This window comes from Cryptomeria japonica, chromosome 4, assembly GCF_030272615.1.
Source record: "Cryptomeria japonica chromosome 4, Sugi_1.0, whole genome shotgun sequence".
NCBI classification, from domain to species: Eukaryota; Viridiplantae; Streptophyta; class Pinopsida; order Cupressales; family Cupressaceae; genus Cryptomeria; species Cryptomeria japonica.
The window spans coordinates 502,134,330-502,146,794 of record NC_081408.1 but is presented as its reverse complement, the minus strand read 5'-3'; positions in this window follow the sequence as shown (position 1 = coordinate 502,146,794).

Below are 12,465 nucleotides of genomic sequence, written 5' to 3'. Positions count from 1 at the left end.
GCTAGGTTTACCTGATATGCTACCCATTCAACCCTTTGTGCTACCCTATGTTCCTAATGCGCTAATCTACGGTTGTGCGCTAACCTAGAAAATCTATGCGCTGCCCTAACTTTTCGGACTCTACCCAAAATCTAAAACCCTATGCGCTACGAAAGTTTTTGTATGTGCTAACCGACTACCTATATGCGCTAAAACGAAAAAACTACATGCTAAAATCCAAAACATGACCAAAAATGACAAAATAAAAAATCAAAAAGGGGTCAAACAGGTTGCCTTACCGGTGGTCCATACGCGGCAGGCCTCCGATACCTCCGAACGCGCTCGAATCAATGCGTAAAATATGGAATAGGCATTTTGTCTTCTCTCCAAAAGTCTCTCTCTCTAAAGTCAACAAACACAAATGAGACAAAACAATGCACTTTTCCCCTTTTATAGGGTAAAATGAAATTAGGGTTAGGGGAATGAGCATATAATTCGCTCGTGGTATTCCTCATACCCTCGCACACATCAATTATCAGGAGATGAATCAATTTAAGCATTCCACATAGCCAAAATTTTCCAATGCACACAGAATTATCAAATCAAATCAAATTTTCCAAATTTTGATTCATCTCCCGAGGGGGCATTATCAACATCGATTATCAAAACTGGGGCATGACATATCCCAAAACAACATAAAATTTTTATTTTATCATAAATCATGACGACACATCATTTTCTTTGAATTAACATGTGCACACACGTCACTTCAAAGAGGGGCAAAATGTAGACGTATAAAAATGATTATATTCCTAAATGAATATTTTATGTTTATTTCTCTATTTAATTAAATCTAATTTAATTAAATTATCCACATTCCTCTATTTATTTAAGTAACTTACTCAATTTATTTAATTAAATTCAATTAACCCCCTTTTAGGTCATTTAATTGAATAAATCATTTTATTTAATTAAATCTATTATTCTAAACCTTTTAATTAAATTTACATTTAATTAAATAGGGAATCCCAACCAAATTGAATTAAATTAACTCTATTTCAATTAAATCCTATTATCTCTCCATCCACTTGCAAAATCCTACATCTCCCACTTGCCTCCTAAGCCCTATTCCTAACCCCTTCTAGACTCTTCTAATCACTTCTAAATTAACCTAACCCATCTCCTAAATATTGTCACATCCCTAAGCAAGGGGAAGTCACTACTCAAACCCTCAAAGTCTTTGAAAACCCTTAAAGGCTTCAACAACTTAACTTTGAAAGTCTCCCAAACCATTAATGGTTAACTCAACCCTCTAGCATGATTAGAGACTTTTTCTAAACTCAACCTCCATGTAACCCAAGGGTCTCATCAAGCATTCATTGCTTTGACTATTATTAATCCTTAATCCTTTGCACAAGAGTTTATCCTTTGGGTAAAACCTTTATCCATTGGATAACCCTAACCTAACCTTAACCCTTACCTCTTAAGGTAACCATGAGGTCTTCTCAAGCATTTAATGCTTCCTACCTCTCTTCTCAACCCAACCTTATGTTGACAATTGTCACCATTTCATTGGTGCAAATTGCAAACATGGATTCCCAACTTTCAAACTCAACCCTTGATTAACTCTTTCAATCCTGGCCATCCATTGCCCTATTTTTGCTATAAATAGAGTTCTCCATCCTCCATTTTAAGCATCCAGGTCTTTAGCATCATACTTATACTAAAATCCATCCAAGCTTTAATATATCATTTGTGCTCATCATTTAGCCCCTCTTTTAAATAGGAATTAATCTAAATATGCATGTTTAGAGTATTTTCCTTATCATTTAGCTTAATCATAGACTAGTATATCATGCTAGGATAGTCTTGCTACTAATATTGTCATCTTATAACCTAGTTTATTGCATTTGTAGGATCATGCATAGCTTAGGATGCATTTAATGTTAAAATCAACCAAAGCATCCCTCGTTCTTGCATTTGTCATCCCTAAACCACTTTGCTCAGTGATCTGAGAGCAAAGACATTGGTTTGAGGGACCTTGTGAGATAGAGAACCATGGAGCCAACCTTGGGAAGTTGAGCTATCCTTCATAGCTCCATAGCTTGCACCAAGAAATCCTGTGGGTGTGTGAGCAAGCCTCTTTGAACTTCATTTTTCACATTTTAAGTTCTATTGACCCACTTTTCCCGCATACAATAATAAGAGAATGAGAGAGAAGAGAGAGGGAGGGAGTCAAGGATAGATATGGGGTTAAGGAAGGAATGAAAGGTAGATAAGTTGGATTTACCTAGAGAGGGGAGACATTGTGAGAGAGAAAAGAGAGGGATAAAGATAGGTCTAGAGTTTGGGGATGATAACGAGAGTGAGATATATAGTTGAAGAATTATAATAGCAACATGTTGATTACTGAAATTTGACTAAGTCTGAAATTTTATATGATCCTCTTAAAACTAGAATCTACATTATAAGTCCTATAGAGCTGAAACCACTCTAAAACATCTTGCCAATATATACATGAAATATAACTTAAAGTATAAGAAAGAAAAAAGACATATTGAAATGTGACATACTTAAATGTTATATTTCATGTATATATTCTCCTTTGAGGGTGGATATAAATTGTGTCCAGATTGGAAAATATACACACTCATAAAACATTCACTTTGGACAATGCAAAACATTTGGCACTCGCCAAATGCAAAAAATTGACTTTTCACATTTGGCGAGCGCCAAATGTGAAAATTCAAAATTTTGCATTTGGCGAGCGCCATATTTGGTGCTCGCCAAATGGTTTGGATTGGAAACCACCAACCCTTTGGGTTGGATTGTACTTGGGCATCCAACCCAAAGGGTTTGATGACCATTTCAGGCCTAAGACGTGTTTTTATGAGAAGATTAAAAATTTTCACGTATTTTTGGTCGTGCTCTCCATCAAGTTTGCACGTGTTTCAATGAAACTAAAATAAAACACCATAGCAACCTCAATCTCTCTCTTAGCTATCCAAGCATGTAATTTTTTCGCATTTTGATTTCATTAAGGCTTTCATCCATAATTTCTTTTGTTAGTGTGTCCATTTTTTGTCAAAAACCAACATGCACTATTTTGGGTATAGTTTTTTTACACGTTCATCCGATTTTGAAGAAACTTATATTTTTAGAAACTAGACTCCATTCTACGCAATTTAAAAAAATAAATTATTTTTGATTAGGGTAAGTGCGCCAAGTTGTGGTACCAAAAAGGTGCCACTTTTTATCTTTGCATAAAAAAAGTGTCATTGGCATGAGAAGGTTGTCCAAACCTACGGGTTGGATGCCAAAGGAAAATCCAACCCAAAGGGTTGGCATTCTCCCAAGAAAACCATTTGGTGAGCACCAAATATGGTGCTCGCCAAATGCAAAATTTTGAATTTTCACATTTGGTGCACGCCAAATTTGGCGCCCGCCAAACATGAAAAGTCATTTTTTTGCATTTGGTGCACGCCAAATGTTTTGCATTATCTAATGTGAATGTTTTGTGAGTGTGTAGATTTTCCAATCTGGGCACAAGTTATATCCAACCCCGAAGGAGAATATATACATAAAATATAACATTTAAGTATAGCTCTATAAGACTTATAATGTAGATTCTAGTTTTTAGAGGATCATATAAAATTTTAGACAGTCAAATTTCAGTAATCAACATGCTCCTAGTAGCATTCTTTAGCTATGTATCTCACTCTCTTTATCTTCCCCAAACTCTAGACCTATCTCTTCCCCTCTCTTGTCTCTCTCACTTCTCCATCCTTGACTCTCTCTCTCTCTCTTCTCTCTCACTCTCTTATTGTTTCTCTCCCCTCCCACTCCTTTCTCTTGGTCACTACCTATCCCTTTTATCCTCTCTCTCCCCATATCTAGGATTGTCCCTCCCTCCCTCTTCACCTCACTGGCTCTCCCTCCCTATATTATTAGCCACCTTTCTTTCCCCCTCTAGGTTTCTCAATTATCTAATTGTCCACCCTCTAGATCTCTCCCTCCTTCTCCACCTTTCTCTCCCTTCTCCTTACCTTATCTATTTATGCACTCTCTCCCTCTCTTCTCTCTCTCTCTCTCCAAACCTATCTATCTCCTCATTCTCTAGGTCTCTCACTTCCACCATGTCTACCTCTCCATCCATATCCTCTTACTCATCTCTTTGTTCTTCTATCTCTTCTATTCTCCCTCTCTCCCCTCTCCAAGTCTCTACCTTCCTTTCTTCCTCTCTCCCCCTTTGTCTCCCTCTCCCACTCTCTCGTCTTCTCTCTTCCTCTCTTATTCTAAATCTTCATTGTTTAGGTCATTACCTCTCCATCCCACCCTCTCTCCCCTCTCTAGGTTTCTCCCTCCCTTCCTCTCCACCTATCTACCTCTGCATATAGGTCTTGTTACCCACCTCTCTTTATCTCCCTTTATCTATCTCACTCCTCTCTGGCCATCTAGGTCTCTCACCTATCTATATGCCCCCTCTATAGTTCTCTTTGTCCCTCTCTACCTCTCTCTCCCTCCTCCTTAACCCTATCCCTTTATGAACTCCCTCCTTTTGTCTTCCTCTCCTAACCTCTTTATCTCCTCCTTCCATAGGTCTCTCCCTCCCTCCATGTCTACCTCTCCATCCATCCCCTCTTACTCCTCTCTTTGTTCTTCTATCTCTTTTCTTCTCCCTCCCTCCTCTTTCTAGGTCTTTCCCTTCATTTCTTCCCCTCTCCCTCTCTACCTCCCCATCCATACATACCCCCCTATATAGCCCACTCCCCCACTTTTTTATTCTTTCTTCCTCTTTTATTCTCTCTCTACATTCTAGGTCATCAACTCTCTCTCACCTCTCTAGGTTTATCACTTGCTTCTTCTCCACCTATCTACCTCTTCATCATGTCTCATTACTCACCTCTCTCTCCCCCCTCTATCTATCTCATTCCTCTATCTTTTCATCTAGGTATGTCATCTCTCTTTCCCAATATAGTTCTCTCACCTATCTATTTGTTCCCTCTCTAGTTCTCTCCCTCTCTCTTCCCCTCTATCTCCCTCCCCCTTTACCCCTATTTATTTTTTAACTCTCTCCTCCTCTTCTCTCTTTCTCCCCACCACTCTATCTTCTCCTTCCCCAAGTCTTGTAGTCCCTCCATGTCCACCTCTCTCTCAATCCCCTCATACTCTTCTCTCTCTTTATTCTTTCATGTCTCCTTTTATCCCTTCCTCCCATTTATAGGCATCTTCATTCTTTTCTTCCCCTCTCCCTCTATGTCTCTCTCTCCCCCCTTATCCCCATCTCTCTCTCCCTTCCCTACTAATTCTTATTCTCTCTTCACCGTCTACATCATCATCTTTTCATCACACGCTCTCTACCCCTCTCTAGGTTTCTCCCTCATCCCTCTCCACCTCTCCATCCATATCTCGTTACCAACCTCTCTCTATCCCCCTCCATCTATCTCAACCCTCTCTCTGTCTCACCCTATCTAGGTCTCTCACGCCTCTCTCCCCCTCTAGGTATCTTATATCTCTATATAACCCATCTAGGTATGTGCATGAGCATGGTGGGCCATATGACCCCTTAGGAAACCATTACTATCTATCTTAGGACACTGTATGACCTCTTGGGACAACATATGGTGTTGTTACAAGTCATATGGTGTGCTAAGGGGTCATATAGTGTTGTTACGAGTCATATGGTGTCCTGAGGGGTCATATGGTGTTCTATGAACCCTTAGGATACCATATGATCTCTTAGAACACCATATGAGCCCTAACAACCCCATATGGTGTCCTGAGGGGTCATATGGTGTCCTAAGGGGTTATATGGTTTCCTAAGCAGTCATTTGGAATTTATGGCCCCTAAGGACACCATATGACCCCTAATGACACCATATGACCCCTAATGACACCATATGACCCCTAAGGGGTCATATGGTGTTCTATGACCCCTTACGACACCATATGGTGTCAATAGGGGTCATATTGTTTCCTAAGGGGTCATATAGTGTCATTAGGGGTCATATGGTGTCCTAAGGGGTTGTATGGTGCTCTAATGGGTCATGGAATACCATATGACCCCTTAGGACACCATATGATCCCTAATGACACCGTATGACCCTTTAGGACACCATATGACCCTAATGACACCATATTGTGTCTTGAGGGGTCATATGGTTTCACAAGTGGTCATGCCATGTAGTAGGATGTTAAAAGGTGATGGATACTAAGAGGGGGGGGGGGTGAATTAGTATGCCAAAAATCACTGTACTTAAACACTTTACTATTCTAACAGTAAACCGGTAAAGCAGTTTAGCAAAAAAACCAGTTAGCACACATGCAAACCAAATAGAAAATAATGCATTCACCCATAGAAGCACAAACACCTTAACACAAGATATTTTGACGTGGAAACCCAAATGGGAAAAACCACGATGAGATGAAACCCACAAGTAACTATCTGCAGAATAGGAACTAGACCGGTTAAGGTCATACAATGTTCTTTACTAGAATAGATCCTGTTAGGAATCTCAATCTCTATTAGGAGATAAGTCCGTTTAAAGACTACCTTGCTAGAGGATTTTAGATCCATAGTTGTGAACCACCTTGTTAGAGGATTTACAAAAGGCTTTTTGGGTCTACCCAGTTAAGGGCTTCAGACTTGTTGAAGATGTGAGTACTCAACAAGTGAGTGATCTAGCAAATAGCACAGATTGCTTGGTTAGATCCTTGATAGCTCTTTCCTAATGCATTCCAACATTACTTCAGTCTTCAACACATTCACACTCTGCTTTTTCTCACAGACCCGAACTTCTCTTCTATAATCACACTTACAAAAATTCATCAACCACCTTAAACCCTAGCAACAGCCTAAAATCCTAGACATGATGTCCTTATAAAGGAATCTGATTTCACGTCGGTCTAATAGGATTACAATACAATTTCCTAGGTTCAATGTATCTAGACATATTTGGTAACATGACACAAAAAGCACTGCCAAAGTGTTGGCACCGCAAAACAATCGGTGGATGGTAACTCATCGCAAAATGTCAGTTGGTAACTCATCATAGAGTATTACCAATTCAAACAAAATACTGGTTAAAGCAAAATACCGGTTGCCGGTTTGACAAAAATGAAGACTAGGAAATATGAGTTGTGCCACTTCGTTCCTTCATGTCGCTTGAGATCCTTGAACCGCTTGGGGTCTTCATACCACTTCAGATCGGTAAACACTTTCTGCAAAACACCGATAGTCTAAAGACTATAATACATCATATCGGTTGGAACAAATATCGGTTGAGCTTTAACTCATACATATAGAAAGTGATCTCATAGAAAGTGTGTGTCCATCAATGACAATCACAACATAATCATCAAAATGCCAACAATCTCCCCCTTTGGTATTGATGGCAACACTTAGGAAAATTTTGACATCTAAGTGTTTTACAACAAAAATATGCCATAATAAAATTACTCCCCCTAGGCATATACACTATCCTTTTTGCAGAAAATGCAATGTATACTACTCCTTAATAGAAATAACATGAAAGTATATATCAAAGCATCAAAATTTATATACTTCTCCCCCTTTGCCAACAATGACAAAAATATTGCAGACTAACCCCTGTTTCATTAGTACTGAAATAATAAGTGTTTATGACAATAAAGAGTAAAATTTGTCAAAAACTGATTTAAAGTGCTGCAAAAATTGCTTCATGGATAAGGACCATGACTCAAGTAGGGATGTAGCCACCTCTTTCTTTGTCTGCATCTGGGAGACCTATTCTTCCATGACATCTATCGTGCTCATTTCTTGAGTGACCGTTAGGGCATCAAGATTTAAATAGCATTTCTGGAGAATTTGCAGTCTTGGCAGTAGGACTAGTTGAAGTTCCTGCAAATTTCGTGTCCGGTTGCTTATCTCTGCCTCTAGTCTTGCAGACTGAAGTTGAAGCCGGTGAACAGTTTGTCCAAATGTGGAGAAGCAGTCATATGGCATCTTGAAGGTGCTAATAAATGACTGCATATCAATTTGCAGTTTGTCCTTCTGAGTGAGCACATCATCACAGAATAAATGAGGTTGACAAATCTTGCTGAGTAGAAGATTGCCCTCATTCATTGCATCTCTAATGTCCTTTTGTGCCTTCTAGAGATTAGACCGGAGCTCTGTTAATTTTCTCACCAAGGCAGTGTCCAGAGCCTTTGGATGTACCTTCTTGGCATTTGCTTATGTGACCTCTTCCAAGATTTGCACCTGGTCTTCTACAACTGTACATAGGAGCTTCAATTGTGCAAGTGAGGAATCGGTACTAGGAAGGTTCATAGCGGGTATCAAACTGGTAAGTGTTTCCACCGTAGTTTGGATAGCATCTTCCTCCTTTTTCCTCCTAAGAGCATCCAATCACTCTTGAGCAAGCTTAATGCTCTGCAGCAGCTCTGATTTATTTGTAGACTGGAGGTCAATAGGACTGGTAATGTCAGCCGATTTAGCCTGACTATCAGTTGCCATTGGGGTCTCCACCTATGTGCTCTTTGCTGCTACTTCCTTGTCCTTGGCTTTTTTCTTCTCTTCTTGAGCCTTCCTCTGCTCCTCTTCTTCTTTCTTTCTTTTCTCTTCTCTTCATCTTTTCACTTCTTCTCTTCTTTATCCTTCTTCTTCTCCTCTTCCTTCTTTCTCTTCTCCTCGTCCTATTTCTTCTCTTCCTCTTTCCGCTTCTCCTCTTATTTCTTTTCCTCTTTCTTCTTCTTCTCTTCCTATTGTTTCTTGTTTTCCTCTTCTCTTCTCTTCTTCTCCTCCTCTTTTCTCTTAACCTCTTCCTCTTTCTTCTTTTTCTCCTCTTTTCTCTTATCCTCTTCATCTGCCTGTTTCTTCTTTTCTACTTCATGTTGCTTCTTTTCCTCTTCTGCCTGCTTCTCCTATCCTGTTCCTTCTGATGGTGTACCTTGAGTAACATTTTCACCATCTAAGGTGTCAACATCAATGGGGTCCATTTGTTCTGTGACCAGTTCTCCTTCATTATTATACACCTCATCCGGTTTGCCAGTTTCTAGTTCTTGCTCAGCTTTCCTGTTGGCTTTAGCCACTTGATGCATCTTTAGAGCTTCTTGAGCATGAGTATGTGTATCTTTTATCACTTCATGAACCTTTCCTTCCAGTAACAGGAGTCTTCTTCTTCTCATGAAGAAGAGGCCTTTGTATTTATTCATAACTTTGAAAAGTTCTAAATTTGATACATCAGGAAAATATTGAGCAAATATTTCCTCCCTCATTTCCTGTTCCTTTTCTATGGCAATGCACCATTTGTTGTCTAAAGAATTATACAAAGAATCCGGTGTCTCAGATCTAATTTCTGAAGGCGATCGATCAATTACACATAAATACTTAATGATTTCCTATTCAACTTCTTCCTTTTCATTATCATTGAAGTCATCAAAACAATCAATTAAATCATTCAACAATTTTCTCCTAATATTCTTTATAGTTCTTTGACAATGTGTCAAAGGTTTGTAAGAAGAAATATCTATATTTACCAGTGCAGATGTTGTCGGTTCATTCTTTGTCTTTTTCTTCATTTGCCTAGTCATCTTCTTAGCCAGTTCTTTTGACATAGTTTCTTCTGAGTCCGGTGTACTTCTTTTTGTCTTTTGCTTCCTTTCAAAGACTTTGACAGGTGCAGCTTCTGATTTTTTCTTAGCTGGTTACCGCTTGGTCACTTTGGGACTAGCTGCAGTAACCGGTGCTGATGCTAAGGGCACTGCCTTTCCTTCCTTTACAGAGGGTTCTACAACCGGTGTAACCCTTTCCAGATAGGTGTCGGTTCTCTTTGCCTTAGGATTAAGGGGTGAGGCGATTAGGGTAGAAGCATACCCATCCAGCATATCATACATTACCTCATAGCCCATAGGCTCCACTTCTTCCTTCTTAGGCTCAATGGCCTCCATTATGTATTCATCCATTTTGATGGTGAAGCAGATGTCTTCCTCATACTTTTTGACTATGTCACTGGATATTCTTATCCTTTGGCTCATCTTGCGTTTGAACTCATCAAAGTATTTGTTTAGTGCTTCCAGATAGCTGGTTCCCACTGCTTGTAGACTTTCCTTGATTTGTTTTGTCACTGATTGGTCGACAGACCATTGAATGTCACCTACTCCTAGAAAGTAGCCTTGGAAGTAAAAGAACAAACCAGCCAATAGTTGTCTGAACTTAAATCTCAGTGCATTGTCCTGTTTGATCGACTTAAGATTCAACATAAGTTGTCTTTGCATACAAGTGCACAGATCAAATAATGCATCTTCCTTGATCATCCTGTAAGTGACATTTACTGTTGCAGCAAAGACAAAATTAATTCTGCTGGCAAAGAACGTCCGGTAACCTATCAACATGCAGGCATACTTGACTAGATCGTCCTTGATTGAGTTGACAGTCATTCCACGTGAGTCGCTCACTGAATCGGTGAGCTTGGACATTTCAGTCTTGCTGACCTTCCTTAGGGATGGCACTTCCCTTGTGTTACAGAAATCGGTGATGGCATGAATCGCTTCCGGTGTGATATCATGCATCTGCTCTAGGTACATCTTATCACCATGTACCCTGCTTAGAATAATGCGAATGTGATCATCCGAAAATTCTTCAAGAAAATAAACTGCATTGTGAAGTTTCTTCTTTTCCAGAATACTGAATTCCGGTTTAATCTTCTTATCCTTTTCACAGAATAAGCTCAGCTGGGAATGGATTACAAGAGACCCTAGGTCTTTGATTTTGCAGTCTATGTAATCGGAAATGCCTTCTTCCACTATAACACCAGCACATACTTGAGACAGGGCATTGTATTTCAACTTTCGTTTAATGAACTCCATACAATCAACGGGTGTACTAGAGCTATCATGTGATGCGGAAGCCATGATAAATAGAGAATTTTGAAGAATACCTTTGTGGATTGAAATTTAGGGCTTCACAATTTGAACTACACTTCACACTCCTTCGGTTAAAGAGATACCGCTTTGCATTCTACTCTCCTTTAGCAGATGTTAGCTTCAGATTCTTCTTCAGGTTTTTGATAGACTTCTTGAATTTCTGTGTAAATCACTTTTCTTCGCTCAAAAAATGATAAGTGAGAAATGATTTGTAAATTCCTTTTAAACAGGTTCTCCACCTACCATAATAAATGCTCCACTATAAGGGCGTTAACCCTAATTTGTCTTTTACTGTTTCTGGTCTTCTGTCAACTGATAGGTATCACATACCAGTTAAGGTCTTTTATCGGTGTAAATCGGGGGTTCGAAGTATTTCACCGTTTGCTCCCCCTAAGCTTTTCTGATGCTTAGTTTGTCAGTTCCATGATTTCCACACTAGGTATAGAAACCGGTTCTTCATGCAACACCGCTGGTTTCTTTTTCCAGGTTTTGTTCATATCCACTTGAACAGTTTGTTCTGCAGAATTTGGCAATGTGACCTGGTTGTTGCAATGATAGCAAACCATTCCAGGTTCTCTCCATGGTCCATTATTCATGTTACCATTCTTCCTCCTGCATGTTGCAGCAGTGTGAACATGACAATGACAAATCACATAGATTTCTCTCCATCCGGTTGCCGCTTGATAGCCACCGCTACCTAACTGATGATTAAAGGTATTAAACCAATTGGGATTTCGGTTCACAAAAGGTTCTAGACCAACTCCTTGATTCCTTTGAGGATACCTTCCAGTATTGTGCATGGCAGACCTGCATTCAAATGCTCTATGCCCAAACTTGTTGCATGCATAACAATTACCATTTACTCTATTGGATCTAGGCTTATTATTTAGAAAATAAGGAAAATTATTGTAAGCCTTACTTCTACATACATTAGCAATGTGTCCTTCCTTGAGACTGTTAAAGAAAACAGGTTTAAACTTTTGCTTACCTTTATCCTTTGATGTTGGTTGTTTCTTTGATGCTGCATATTTTGTTCCAGAGGTCTCACCTTTCTCATAATTAGAGAAACCAAGTCCATTGGTATTCTTTACCAATTTAGCTGATTCAAGCTTCTGTTCTAGCTTGACAGTACTCTTATTGAACTTAGCAAGTATTTCCTTTGACTCGGAGAGTTCTTTGGAAATAACAGCATTTGTTTCCATCAAGTTTGCATTCTCAGAGATGGCTAGGTTTAGTTTTCTTTGCATGTCTTCCTTTTCCACCTTGCTCGCATGGAGTTGAGCGGTTAGGGCAGTGATTTCTTGCTTTGGCTTGGAGATTTCATGATCTTTGTCTTTTACCAGATCTTTAGCTTTCCTCCAGTTCTCAAGCTCTTGGTACATTTGAATAGTCAATCCTTCCAACTCCTTTCTTAGGTTGGAATTGGATTCATTCAGCTTTTCTACTTCTTGAATTAGGGCTTCCATGTCAGCTTCATCAGAAGAACTATTTTCAGATAGCTCCATCATTTTTTCAGCATGTTCTCTCATTTTTGCCTGAGAGGCCTTATATTTGACCATAAGATCATCATAGGCTTTCTCAGAC